The sequence below is a fragment of the Syzygium oleosum genome, unplaced genomic scaffold (genome assembly GCF_021117445.2).
Source record: "Syzygium oleosum isolate NSW1041296 unplaced genomic scaffold, Sole_v2.1 Sole_v2.47, whole genome shotgun sequence".
Lineage (NCBI taxonomy): Eukaryota > Viridiplantae > Streptophyta > Magnoliopsida > Myrtales > Myrtaceae > Syzygium > Syzygium oleosum.
Window position 1 is genome coordinate 1,575,857 of NW_026607531.1, and position 12,875 is coordinate 1,588,731.

At 41.8% G+C, this 12,875-nt stretch overlaps 1 long non-coding RNA gene and 2 pseudogenes across 1 annotated transcript; 1 reads left to right on the forward strand and 2 right to left on the reverse strand.

Annotated features, from left to right (window-relative positions):
* Positions 1 to 3,599: 3,599 nt before the first annotated feature.
* LOC115661522 (5S ribosomal RNA) lies at positions 3,600 to 3,718 on the reverse strand (annotated as a pseudogene).
* A 698-nt stretch (positions 3,719 to 4,416) lies between these two features.
* LOC115661521 (5S ribosomal RNA) lies at positions 4,417 to 4,535 on the forward strand (annotated as a pseudogene).
* A 457-nt stretch (positions 4,536 to 4,992) lies between these two features.
* LOC130136686 (uncharacterized) lies at positions 4,993 to 6,446 on the reverse strand. Its single transcript, XR_008815466.1, has 3 exons — positions 6,283 to 6,446; positions 6,071 to 6,211; positions 4,993 to 5,403 (listed from the first exon to the last, which is right to left on the reverse strand). It is a non-coding gene; the product is annotated as an uncharacterized LOC130136686 (long non-coding RNA).
* Between the last annotated feature and the right edge of the window lie 6,429 nt (positions 6,447 to 12,875).

Here is a 12,875-nt window from a genome sequence, read left to right on the forward strand (position 1 = left end):
AGAATTGTCACGGTTTGGCAAGAAAGGGAAGTTGAGCCCGAGATACGTGAGTCCATTCGAGGTCTTAGAAACGATTGGCACCTTGGCTTATCGTCTCGCACTATCGCCGAATTTGTCCCAAGTTCACAATGTGTTCCACGTGTCTATGTTAAGGAAATACGAACCGGATCCGACTCACGAGCTGAATTATGAAGAAATAGACATGGACAATAGGGTGTCGTACGTGAAAAGGCCAATAAGGATCGAGGACAGAATGGAACGAGTGTTGCGGAACATGACAATCCCGATGGTCCAAATAATTTGGGAGCATCATGGAACCGTAGGTGCGACATGGGAAAACGAAGAGCTGATGCGACACCAATACCCCCATTTGTTCGAATGATTGGGTTGGGTTGTAAATTTCGAGGATGAAATTTTTGTAAGGGTGGAAGAGTTGTGACATTCCGAATTTCGACCCATTTTTGGGATTTATAAAACGTGTATTTCGTCAGTGCGCTTATAATAAAATCTCGCTCAGAACTGATCACTCTTGGGTTATTTTTAAATTAGAGATTTCGCTAGAATTGCACTCGATTGAATTTGGCCGTTATTTAGAGCCCGAACTTTAATGTCGAATTTCTCAGAGTTTCGTGATAAATTTAATTGGACAGTGTCGATATTATTATGGCCAGTGTCGATATTGCCCGGGATAAGTAAAAAGTAAAATTTGGATAGGGTGCAGATTTGGATTAGTAGACCTCCCTTGTAGTGTATTTTATTTAGTGTCTGTGGGCCAAATCCTAATTTATAATTAGGATTTTTAGTGGCCGTTGGATCAGTCAACGAGATCGATTTGTGACCGTCGGATCGCACTTGAGTGCAATTTGACTCTCTCTCTCTCTCTCTGCTGCGCCCCTCCCCTACGCGCGCGTCCCTTCTCTCTCTTCCCCATGCACGTCCACTCCTCTCTCTCTCTCTCTCTCTCTCTCTCTCTCTCTCTCTCTCTCCTCCTTTTTCTTTTCTTCTTCTTTCTTTTCTTTTCTTTCTCTCTTCTTCTTCTTCCTTTCCCCTCCCCCGCCGCTGCTTCTGTGCCCAGCCGACCGTCGCTCACAGCTCACCCCCAACCAACACTGACCGCCGCTCGCCGTCGCCCAGTCGCCCAAGACATCGCCGTGCCGTCTCCGGCCGCCGCATGACCATCCCCTCCCCCTATTTTTCTTTTTCCCGACGCCTTCCCCTGTTTCGGCTCCAACGTTTCGTGGCCGCCGCGCGCCACCATTCCGACCGCCGCCACTCCACCTTCGCCACCCAGCCTCTCCCCTCAGCCACCTCTGCCGCCCTGCTGCCCCTTTGGTCACAACCACCTCCCTTCCCCTGTCTTTTCTTCTCCCTCGATGCCTCCTCTGTTTTCGGCTCACCCTGGCTCCGCCGCTCGCCCAGCCGCCGCACGCTGTCGTCCCAACTGCCATTGCTCCATTCGACACCACCTAGCACCCCAGCCGCTCGCCCGGTCATGGCCGAGCCGTTGCCCGTGTGTCCCGGCCGCTTGCCCGCTGCCCTTGCCCGTGGTCGAGCTGCCCAGCCGTTGCCCAGGCGTCGCCCGTTTGCCTAGGCCACTCGCCCAGCCATGGCTGAGAGTCCTGGGCATGGCCGAGGACCGTGCCGAGTCGTGGCCGGCCACTGTGCCCGTCGTGCCCTCGCCCGCGCCGAGCCACCACTGTTCACCCGGGTCATTTTGGGCTTGTGCCGATTTTTTTCCGGGCCAAATTTAGGTAAGTGACTTCCTAAACCCTACTTAGTATAATAGGTATTATTTAGACTTGTTTAGGGTGTGATTAGTATCGGTTTAGGGGCTAAGCTTGGAATAGAATTGCTATGTGAATGTGATTAATTGTTAGATTAAATTGTGGTGATTGTGTGGCTTAATTAGTGGCTGAATTGGTGGGTTCAATGGCTGGTTTGTCGTGGCAATTGCGGGTGATATTGATGTTTGATTGTGGCCGACATGAATGTTGGATCGGTGAGCTAATGTGGTGAGTTCCTGAATTGAACTGAATAGCACGACGTGTTAGAATGAAGAATTGTGTTGTGGTCGTTTGGAATTGGTGTTGTGATATTTGATTATGGGAAAGACGTGAAAATTGATTGAATTATGTGGTGTGTGTGTTTGCTTGAACAAGCCCGGATCGATCGGAGGGCTGCCAACTTGTAGGGTGTTGACCTGGGTTGTGAGAAAGGACCTATGAGGTGTTGATCCGGATCGTGAGAAAGGTTCTGGAGCGTGTTGACACGGGACAAAGCTCGAATTGATCGAAGGGCTGACCTGTAGGGTGTTGACCTGGGTCGTGAGAAAACTGGATGGATATGCGTGTGTATTGTACTTGATGGAATTGGGTGAACGTACGTGTGTATGGTGCTGAATGATTGTGATATGTACATGAGATGTTATTGCATTAATGTTAATGGACTAATATGCAAAGCTGGCACTTGGTTTATGGCGAGGTAAGCCTGATTGTGTGGATTCGATTGTGTTGACTGTTAGATTGTATGTTAGACTCGTCTGGGTACGCATTGGCCTAGGTGGGGTATAGGGTGTCTGCTTATTGAGATTTATTCTCATTGCTGTAGTGCAAAGCTTTTCAGATCCCCAACCTTGAGCATGCTGCCAGCTAGGCGTTTTGGGGTCCCCATGCACACGGTGCATGAGGAGACTGATTATCCGATAGGCCCGGATCAATTTTACATTAGGCACCTTACCATAGTCTGGGTAGATGAGGGTTTAGAGGACCTGCAGCCCCATACTTATTTGGCTTGGTATCATCGTATCGGGTTGGAGACTATTGGACCAATCCATGGTTTTGAGGGGCTTCAGCATGATAATGAGAATGCAGTGAATTGGGAGCCTTGGAACAAGTTTACTCTAGATGGCGAGGTGACGGACCCCGACGAACCACCAGAGAACCCCGGCCCAGAACCCGAGCTCGAGCCCGAGCCTGAGGAGGAGTCCATGGAGCCCGAGCCCAAGGAGGAGCCTATGGAGTCCGAGCACGAGGACGAGCCAATCGAGATCAACTCTGATACTGAGTCGGAGTCCTCAGGGTCCGATTTGGATTGGGCACCGTAGGACGATTTGGGTGCTGGCGGTCTAGGAACCTTTTTGGTAGAGCCATTTTTGTGTATTTAGTAGTCTACCCTACCACCTGTCTCTTTTTGATGATGAATGTGGATGCTAACCCTATAAGCCTAATGTATGAATTTTATGGTCTCAAGCTAATGAGATAAGTTTATTGATTTGTGCAAGTACTGCCCTTTTGTCATTGTTTATTGTCTGGGTTATTTAATTTCCGCTTTCGCTTGCGTTTGTCTTCACGTGTTTCATTTGGGTCGGCAACGCGTCTTGAGACGTCGCGTTCAATACGATCGTCGGAGGGGTGTCGCGAGCTCGTTGGGGTTCGGGGCGTGACATCTCTTGTCCCACATCGCCTAGGGGGAGTCCTGGACTAGTTTATAAGACTTGGGTCCTCTACTCTGTGTAATGTGTTTTTAAGCCGTGAGGGTCAGTGGGCCCAAAGCGGATAATATTATACAGTGTAGACCCCGGGTCCTAACAAATTAAAAGAGGGGTGCAACACCAGGATTTCGCAGGAGGTCACCCATTCTAATACTATTCTCGCCCAAGCACGCTTAACTTCGGAGTTATGATGGGATCCGATGCATTAGAGCTGTTATGATATCACCCATCTTTCCCCACTTTGCTATAGAGTTCTCGTCACTGTCATCCATTCCAGGGCCAGTGTCAAAGATTGAGATCTTTTCATCAGATATATCTAAGCTAATCAATCTTTTAGTTTTTGGAGGATTAGCCCACACAGCTTGCAATGAATTATGTATTAAAAAAGCAAGAGCAGTTTCAAAAGTATATTCTTCAGGTAAGCTCCTTCAACAAGTCTGTATCGGGCATCAAACCCACATACTCTCAAAAGTATTAGTTATGTTGCCAAACCCATCATGAAGATGCAGCATGTGAAGTTTATATGGCTTAAAGTTGGCTAAAATGATTCTGCTTTTGATTTGATATCCATGATATCAAAGGCAGAATCATGGATATCAAAAGCAGAATCATTTTCGCCAACTTTAAGCCATATAAACGCCACATCTTGCATCTTCATGATGGGTCTGGCAACACAACTGATACTTTTGAGAATATGTGGGTTTGACTCCCGATACAGACTTGTTGAAGGAGCTACCTGAAGAATATACTTTTGAAACTGCTCTTGCAGATTTAATAGATAATTCCTTGCAAGCTGTGTGGGCTAATCCTCCAAAAACTAAAAGATTGATTAGCTTGGATATATCTGATGAAAAGATATCAATCTTTGACACTAGTCCTGGAATGGATGACAGTGATGAGAACTCTATAGCAAAGTGGGAAAAGATGGGTGTGATCATACCAACTCTAATGCATCAGATCCTATCAGAACTTCGAAGTTAAGCGTGCTTGGGCGAGAGTAGTATTAGGATGAGTGACCTCCTGCGAAGTCCTGGTGTTGCACCCCTCTTTTAATTTTGTAAGGAGCCGAGGTCTATACTGTGTAATATTATCCGCTTTGAGCCCACTGACCCTCACGGCTTTAAAACGCGTTATACAGAGTAGAGGACCCAAGCCTTATAAACTAGCCCAGGACTCCCCTTAGGTGATGTGGGACAAGAGACATGCCCCATTGCCATCCGAGAAGCTTGCTAGAAACTGCTCCTTGCTCAGGCCAGAATCCACCGGCCCCAGCGACCACTCCCTACCCTCGTCAAACCGGGTTATCACACTCTCCCCCCATTCGAGCACAGCGTCCTCGCTATGAGCCCACATGCGGTTGGGAGTCGGCTTTGATAGCACTTGTGATGACACAGGACCCACCTTAGCACGATATTGTCCGCTTTGGGTCTGAGCCCTTACGGATTTAAAACGCATCGTCAATGGTAGAGGCTGCGAAATCGTGCGGCTCTCCACAACCCGATATTGTCCTCTTTGCGACGGCGAAATCGCCAGCCCCACTCAAGGCTTTGTCCTCAGCACATCGAAAGCTTGTGTGAAACGCGTTGTACTAGGTTAAGGCTCCTCAAGCCTTATAAGCATGCCCCAGGCTCCCTCCCTAGGCGATGTGGGATAGGAGAGGTGCCCCACCTTCCATGCGCACGTCTAGGTAGAGGTACGGACGCACCGCCATCCCTCTTCCCCGCACTCTGCCGCTTGGCTTGGGCCGTCACATGTAGCTTTTCCTTTTTTATCATAAACATAAAATCTCCAATGAACATCAGAGAGGAAGGCTCCTTTTATTATGATTCCCACACTAATCCCCTTAGGCAACATAATCGCAAAACTATATACACTAGCAATATTACGATCATCATCCTTAGCCAACCGAAAATCTATTACCAAAAGAAAATGGCTAAGATGAGTTTAATATAGATTACGGGTTGAAAAGCACAAATAAATTCTTCTTTCTAATTATTAAAGTGAAAAAACACAACATTCAAAGCCCATTACTTTCATTCACTTCAAGTGTAGAGCCTAAATCACTATCTTCTAAACGTGGGACAGAAGAACATTGAATTAGGACATGCTCTTCAGTGCTCTCTGAAGGGAGCAACGTCTTTACAATCGACATTTTACATCTGGCTATGAAATAGCCGGGAGCAATCAAGCACTGACATCACTGTTTTCAAGCAAGTATGAATATAAGGGAAAACTCCCAGGTTATGTCTGAATCTGCATGCCAGCAAAGTCACGAAGAAGCCATAGCCATGGTCGAAACAGTACAAACGAGTAAGAGAAAACATCAATTGAAAGCTCAATTCCCAGGAAACCTCAAATTTGATGCCCCCAAGTTGGGAAACTTTTGAACTCAAGATAGGAGCAGTACCAGTGAGGCTTTAAAATATAGAAAGCTAAAGCGAGGCAATCCAAAGCAAGTTGAGGACGAGAGTGAGGCTTTAAAATATAGAAAGCTAAAGTGAGAGAGAGAGAGAGAGAGAGAGAGAGAGAGAGAGAGAGAGAGAGAGAGAGAGAGAGAGAGAGAGAGAGAGAGAGAGAGACCTGGTGAGGATTTCTGTTTATAATGGACTGTTCCTTGAATTTCAGCTTACATGAATAGCCACCATTTCCTTGTATGCGCATAGTACCATAATGTTCGCAGTACAATTTTCCCAATGTGAGATTGTATATAGATGTTGTAACCTAAAAGGAAAATTCCACCATGAAGAACTGAACCTGAATAATCCAAAAACCATATAATACCCAATGATTACCTTACTCCATTGGAAAATTTCCCCGTCATCAAATTCTATAGTTAAAACGCCAATTGCGTCAAGCTGAATTGACCGACCCCAAAATTTGCTCTTTAAATTGCTGTCTCCCCAGAATCTCCATCCAGTTCCCTCACAGTGACATGCCACTATCATGGGATGATGACTGACCTGAGTGCAGAATTTGTCATAACTTTTCGTAAGACACGGTATACAGGAAGTTCAAAAATGAGAGATGAAAGAAAAGGATCAGTCTATCAACTTCTTTAACTGTAAAGTTTCAAAATTACACGTACGATTTCGAAAAAATACGGAAGGGCAAGATTATCTTATTTCACGATTTTCCTTACTAATATTCTTTATTGTTTTTTCATTATACGAAACGAAACGAATATAAGGCACATTATATAAACATGAGAACATTAGATGATCGGGTAATAAAATGATCGTTCGAGCAGGGTCATGCACAGGTCAGCAGAAGTAAACAAAAGGCCAAACTCCTTTCAACGTTACTTAAACCTAAAGATCCTGATGCATTGTGCACACGTAATTTGTCGTAAACAGGCAAAAAGAATTTCTAGATCTAATTCTAATATAATATCCTCAGGAACCAATTTCATTTTCGGTGCGAAAGAACATTAAACTGGACATAAATTAACGAGCAGACTAGCAGCACCAAATGATCGAAACGACATCAAAAGTCAGAGCAAGAAAACTGTAGCATAACACCGATAATGGTCTAGACTCCAACATCACCAACAGGCAACACAAACTTGCCAACTTAAACACAAACTCTCGACACGCACGTTAACAAACTCAAACAACACATGCACCATATGAACGTCAAAAAAGCATAAAAAAGGAAAAGGCGAAAGAATGCCTGAGGGAGCGAGAGAACAGAGGCGTGGCCAGAGAAGCTTGGAGAGGGCGGAGGGCGTCCATCGACGGTGGCTATGACGATTGAAATCGACAAAGAAAATCTGCGAATGAGAGAGAAAGATCTTTCAATGAGCTCTATGTAACTCCAAAAAATAGAAAAAAGAAAAACTAATGCTCTGTTTTCCCATCCTGTTATGGTCGATCTCGCCGTGTTCAGCTATGGAGATGCGACGACGAAAGCGTGGATGGTGATCAATAGATTCTGGCGTAGTTTGGTGGTGAAGAAACTTTTGGAACTCGTGGATCCAGAGAGAACTTTCGTTCTTCCCGTTCTGTGTATTCAATGGCCTCTTAGCGACGAGTCAGAATCCCAGTTGTTGAAGGGAAATCCAAATCAGATAACTGATTCCGTTGCGGACGTCTGATTCGGCGTGATCTCAGTCTATTTCGATTTCACCGAGACCGAGTCGAACCCTCTCTGTTTTATGATTCTTTATTTTTTATTTTTGGGTGCTTTTGCTAGAACCGACATTTGAATTGTTGATTAAAACTCAGGTTCCACTACACCATACAATGGAATGGTTCCGGTTTTTAAGGGATCTCTTCGAGGGGAAACCACAGTAATAGTCCATAAACTTCGGCTAAAATTCGTTTAGTGTGGACCTCAACCTAATCCTTCAAGGTTGAATGTAGGTCATAACCTTTGAATTTGTTCAATCTAATTCTTTAACTTTCCAACTACCCTTATTAAATTTATATTTCTGCTGTTTTATTTCTAAGTTTTTTCTTCACATAGATATCTACAGTCGTTGTTAATTTATTTAATGATATTCGTACTTATGTTAATATAAATCTTGTTATGTATTTTTATCTAAACCCCGTTCCTAATTTTTTAGATTGGTAAAATTTTCAATAATCTAAATCTTATTCCTAATTTTTGAGATTGATAAAAATTTCAATCTTACACTTAGACTTAAAATAGCAAGAATGTCCACCCGTTACAACTCTAGATGAGTTTTATGATCTAAACTTTACTTTTATAAAGACCAAAAAGGTAAAGACGTAAAAAAAAAGATATCCTATTTTTTGTTTATTTATGAAAGGAATCGAAATGAAAAGATATTCTAAAGTCTGGGCATTAGCGTAGTAATGAAAAGTTGTGAATAATACCGAAGGAATGATTTGACTTTGTCATAGAAATTTAAGGAGTTAGATTGAACAAATTAAAAATTTAGAGACTTCGAGAACCATATTGAGCAAATTAAAAGCCCAAGGATGACATTGCAAACTGCATCAAATTTTAGGAACTACTAATGTCGATTTTTTATCCAAGAAATAAGGAAAATGGTGCAAATTGCACAAAGCTCCTTTGAATTTTGGTGGAGTACATGTTTAAATTCTCGATTGCTATAGCTCACCCCCTTGATGAGCCTTCATTTTGTTACTGTTGTTTACCCTTTGTCATTTTTTACTGGCATGTGCAATGCACATAATTTTTAAAGGAGGAAACTACTTTTTTTTCATTATTTCATTGAAAAAGATATATTATAATAAATTCCTATTGAACTTTAGAACTGGAATACATCAATCCAACAAATTTTCAAGAAGTGTATGTTTCTTCAATTCTTTTATATGGAATAAAATGTAAAGAGATAGATAGAAATTTAGAGCCCTATAGCTAATTGCTGCCTATATAGTCTATGAATGAGATAGAAGCATCTTAAAAAATAGTTTACATTTAAATTTGTCGATTGTAACAACCAGAGTTTTTCCTTTTTTTTTTCAAGACTTTGCTTTTATTGAAATTGTCGCTTCTTTTGGCGACATAATGGTGATACAGGTGGATGGTTGGAGTGAGGATGATATGGGAACAGTTTTGAACATTGTTCTTGAATTCTGTTTCGCCCAAATTTGATCGTAAACAAAATACCTTTCACCAAATTTCTTTTTTCGGTTTTTATTAAGATCAGACGGATTCTACGGCGATTCCAAATAGGAGGAATATCAATAGAACACAAGGAATGTATATGCTTTAACTGAATTTAATCAACAACGAAGCCCAATGACATATAAAGCTTTGCCAGAATTTAATCGACGACAAAGTGTGATGACAAAAAGATACAATGCCGGAAAGATATCTAAAACTACATCTAAGGTATAGAAATTGAAAGATAATTGAAAGGTACAAGAATTGAAAGATAACAAGTTTTTTTGTTGATTGATTGGGGTCGTTTTACAAAAAGTACGATGTGACTATTTAAAGATTACAATCGACATTACAAATGGAGGTAACAAATGGTCATTGAATTTAAAAAGATAGCTTCCTAATCATATCTTTAAAAAAGATAACTTCCTAATTATCTACAAGAGCTTAAATATCCAAAAATATTACTATTAGGCAATTACACATCAATGTCAATGACTTCGTCCCTAGATAATTGATATTTGTTGTTGATAACTTTCTTGGTTTTCGATAATAATCTTCAAGTTGTCGACACTTATCTAAAAAAGCTTACATATCCGAAAATATTGCTATTATGTAGTTTCATCAAGTTGTCCACTGTTCATTTCATCAACGACTTCTACTTTTCACCAAACTTTGCTCTCATCGACAAAATCTATCACTAGTCGATTATAACAAAAGTTGGTCATTTCTCGGTATAAACAAATTCTAACCCGAAATGAAGGTCGAACTCGTCTCAAAGTTGAGAGCATATTAAGTATACTTACTTAAATATAGAATTTAACAGAATGGAGAAATTAATGAACAGGTCAGAAAATGCTAGAGTATAGAAAAGCATCCATATTAATAGTACCGAACGGCCCTGCATTATAGCTTCTTCTTTTTTTTTTTTTAAGCATGAGTATTCTCAGGATAAATATAGTTATTTTCCAGGTTTGATTCATCGGAGAGACGATCCTAGAAAGAGTTAACTGAATTATATCTAGATTACAAAAACGACTTATATTGTAACCATTAATCACCACAAAGTAAGTTGGAGACAAATAACCTAAGAACGCAGATTTGTTACCAAAAATTTTTCATAAAACAATAACTAGATCCACTGTTCCTCCAATGCACAAGAAAAATTGTCCAAAAAGTTTTAAACGCATTGCACCTTTGCCAATTCAGTTGTAAACACTTTAATTAGACCAATTGAGTACTAAACCTTTTAAAAATTTCCTAATGTACTATATCCGGCCAATTTTAGCTGGAAATGGTCCCTTGAACTGGCCACGGCTGCTACTTGCCACGTGCTGAAATGAAAGTGACACTCCCATCGCGCTCGATCCGTGTGAGCCCGGATCGTGTAGACCGGGTAATGAGACGAGTCGAGTGGGACCCACTGTATGTGACGGCTGATGAGCTGAATACGACCGCGATGTTGTGGGCTTGGAAATGACGGCATGAGAAAAGCGAAATCCCGTTTGCAAATAGGGCCTTTATGTGCGAATTTTATCCGAACCGTTTAGGTCGGTTGGCCGCCAACGAGACCCGCCTAGTTTCATTTTGCATGTTCTCATCCAATCTACCTGGACTCGAGTCCGACGAACTCTTTGCCATGGTAGCATTTTGTGGTAGATCGGACCTCCAAAAGTGGCATAATGCACAACCCAATACGATGAACGGCTCAATTTTTGTTTACTTTTAATGACTAAATACATTAATTCATAGATGAGTAGGATAGGTACTTAAACGATATTGTAGGGTTTAGAAGAAATTTGATTCTTTTTGGTAATATAACTGTTTGGGTTCGTGTTTCGGGACATTATCAACGAAATCTAAATCAAACCTATTTGATCTTCTAAAAGGGATTTCAGACGCATCATAGAATTTGAAATCTCGATTACAATTATATGCCAAGGTTAGAAATCCAATTTTAATCGTATTCTTTATAATTCATGTGGCAGAGATAACCCCAGTCTTTAACCCTATTTTTTTACTTGCTTTTACAAAAAAAAATGGAAACAAAAAGTGGAGGAAGATGTGTCGTATTGGAAAGATTAGGGAGCCAATTTGTGCTACTTCCAAATTCTCAGCGATTAATTACTTCTTATAAAAGCGAATAAAACATCCATTTTTTACTCTTGAAGATCATGTTTATTGCACATTTTGACAGAACGGAGGGCCAACGATCGGTAAAAGTTAAACGGTAAATTCGTATTCAGGGGATTTCACGTCATTTTTTTTTCAAAAGAAACGGCAAAAAGAGAATGGACAGAAGGCGTGGGGGAGAGGGGGAAGACGTGGGCGGTTTTCTCAATAGAAAGTAAACTAATTTTATCAAAAAACCGCCCACGTCTCCTTTTGTAACTTTCCCACAATATTTAGCATCCGAGACCCTCTCTCTTTCGCTCTGGTTTAACGTTTCTCGTCGTGCATCACTCTCCTTTCCGCACCTCTCTCTTTATACAGTCGAGTGACTCTGGTCGTGAAAGCATTCCGTCCTTAAAGGAGAGACGTCATGGACAGACGTGGAAACCGCTGGAGCGAACGCGATAGGTATCACGAGAGGGATCGTGTGTGGAGCAGGGGTAGAGAACACATGATTTCACTAGAGAGAGAGGGATTTGGCAAAGAGGAAGGGAGTAGGCCAGGCTCAAGCATATTGCATGATATTATCATCTTTAGGGAAAATTACTCAATCAGTCCTGAAATCACTACTGTACGTATGCCAATTCAGCCTAAATTTTTTAATTTTGTCAATTCTTTTTAACTTTGTCAATTTAATCATTAATATTTGCGTAAAGTCCCAACATAATCCTTTTAGCCAATTTTCTTCGGAAATCGCTAACATGGCGGTGCGCCACATAAGACGGCAGACGATGACTGAGCCGCCACATCAGCGAATTTTGACGAAAATTAGCCGGAAGGACTGTTGGAATTTCGCAAAAAGGCTTGGGATTAAATTGACAACAATTAAAAAGTTTATAACTGAATTGACATTCATACAATAGATTTGGGAGCGATTGAACAATTTCCCCATTATCTTCAAATATCCTTCGTGGGACCGTTATGTGGGGCATGGGAAGGCAAGGCTAATACTAGGGGTGTAAACGGTTTGTTTCGGTTCGGTTTTCTTGAAAAACTGAATTGAACCAACCCGTTAGGAGTGCACACCTGAACCGAACCGAGTCGAATCTCGCTCGAATCGATCGGTTTTTGGTTTTTTCTTCTTTTTTGTTTTGTTTTTTTGCTTTTTATTCATATATAAATATTTTAGTCGCTTATGCTATTCAACTATTTTTAATTTCGATTACGTATCGCCGAATTGCCATTCCGAACAAGATGAAAGTTAAATAATTCGTTTTAATATTTAATGACATCTATTTTTTAGAGAAATATTCAGTACCCTTATAATTAGCAAGAAAATTACCTACCAGCACAATAAATTTATAAAAGAAGAAGAAAATTACGTTCGGCGTGCCTCTCCCATGGTGATGAAAATTGAGCTTTGTTGAGGTTAGATTTCTGAAAGCATGGGAGGCTCAATTGATAGAGATGATGAAATCATGGGGTTCAATTTGAAATGGGGGGTGAAATCAGCCATCCATAACCCAACCCGATCCCCCCGACGAACTCACCTTCTCTCTCCCCGAGATCGTCCTCTTCCGGACCTCCGACTCCGACTCCCACTCCCCATCTTCCGACAACAAGGACTCCGTCTCCCAACCCTCCTCCTCTGCCGCTGTCCCCCCCCCAAGGCGGCGGCGAC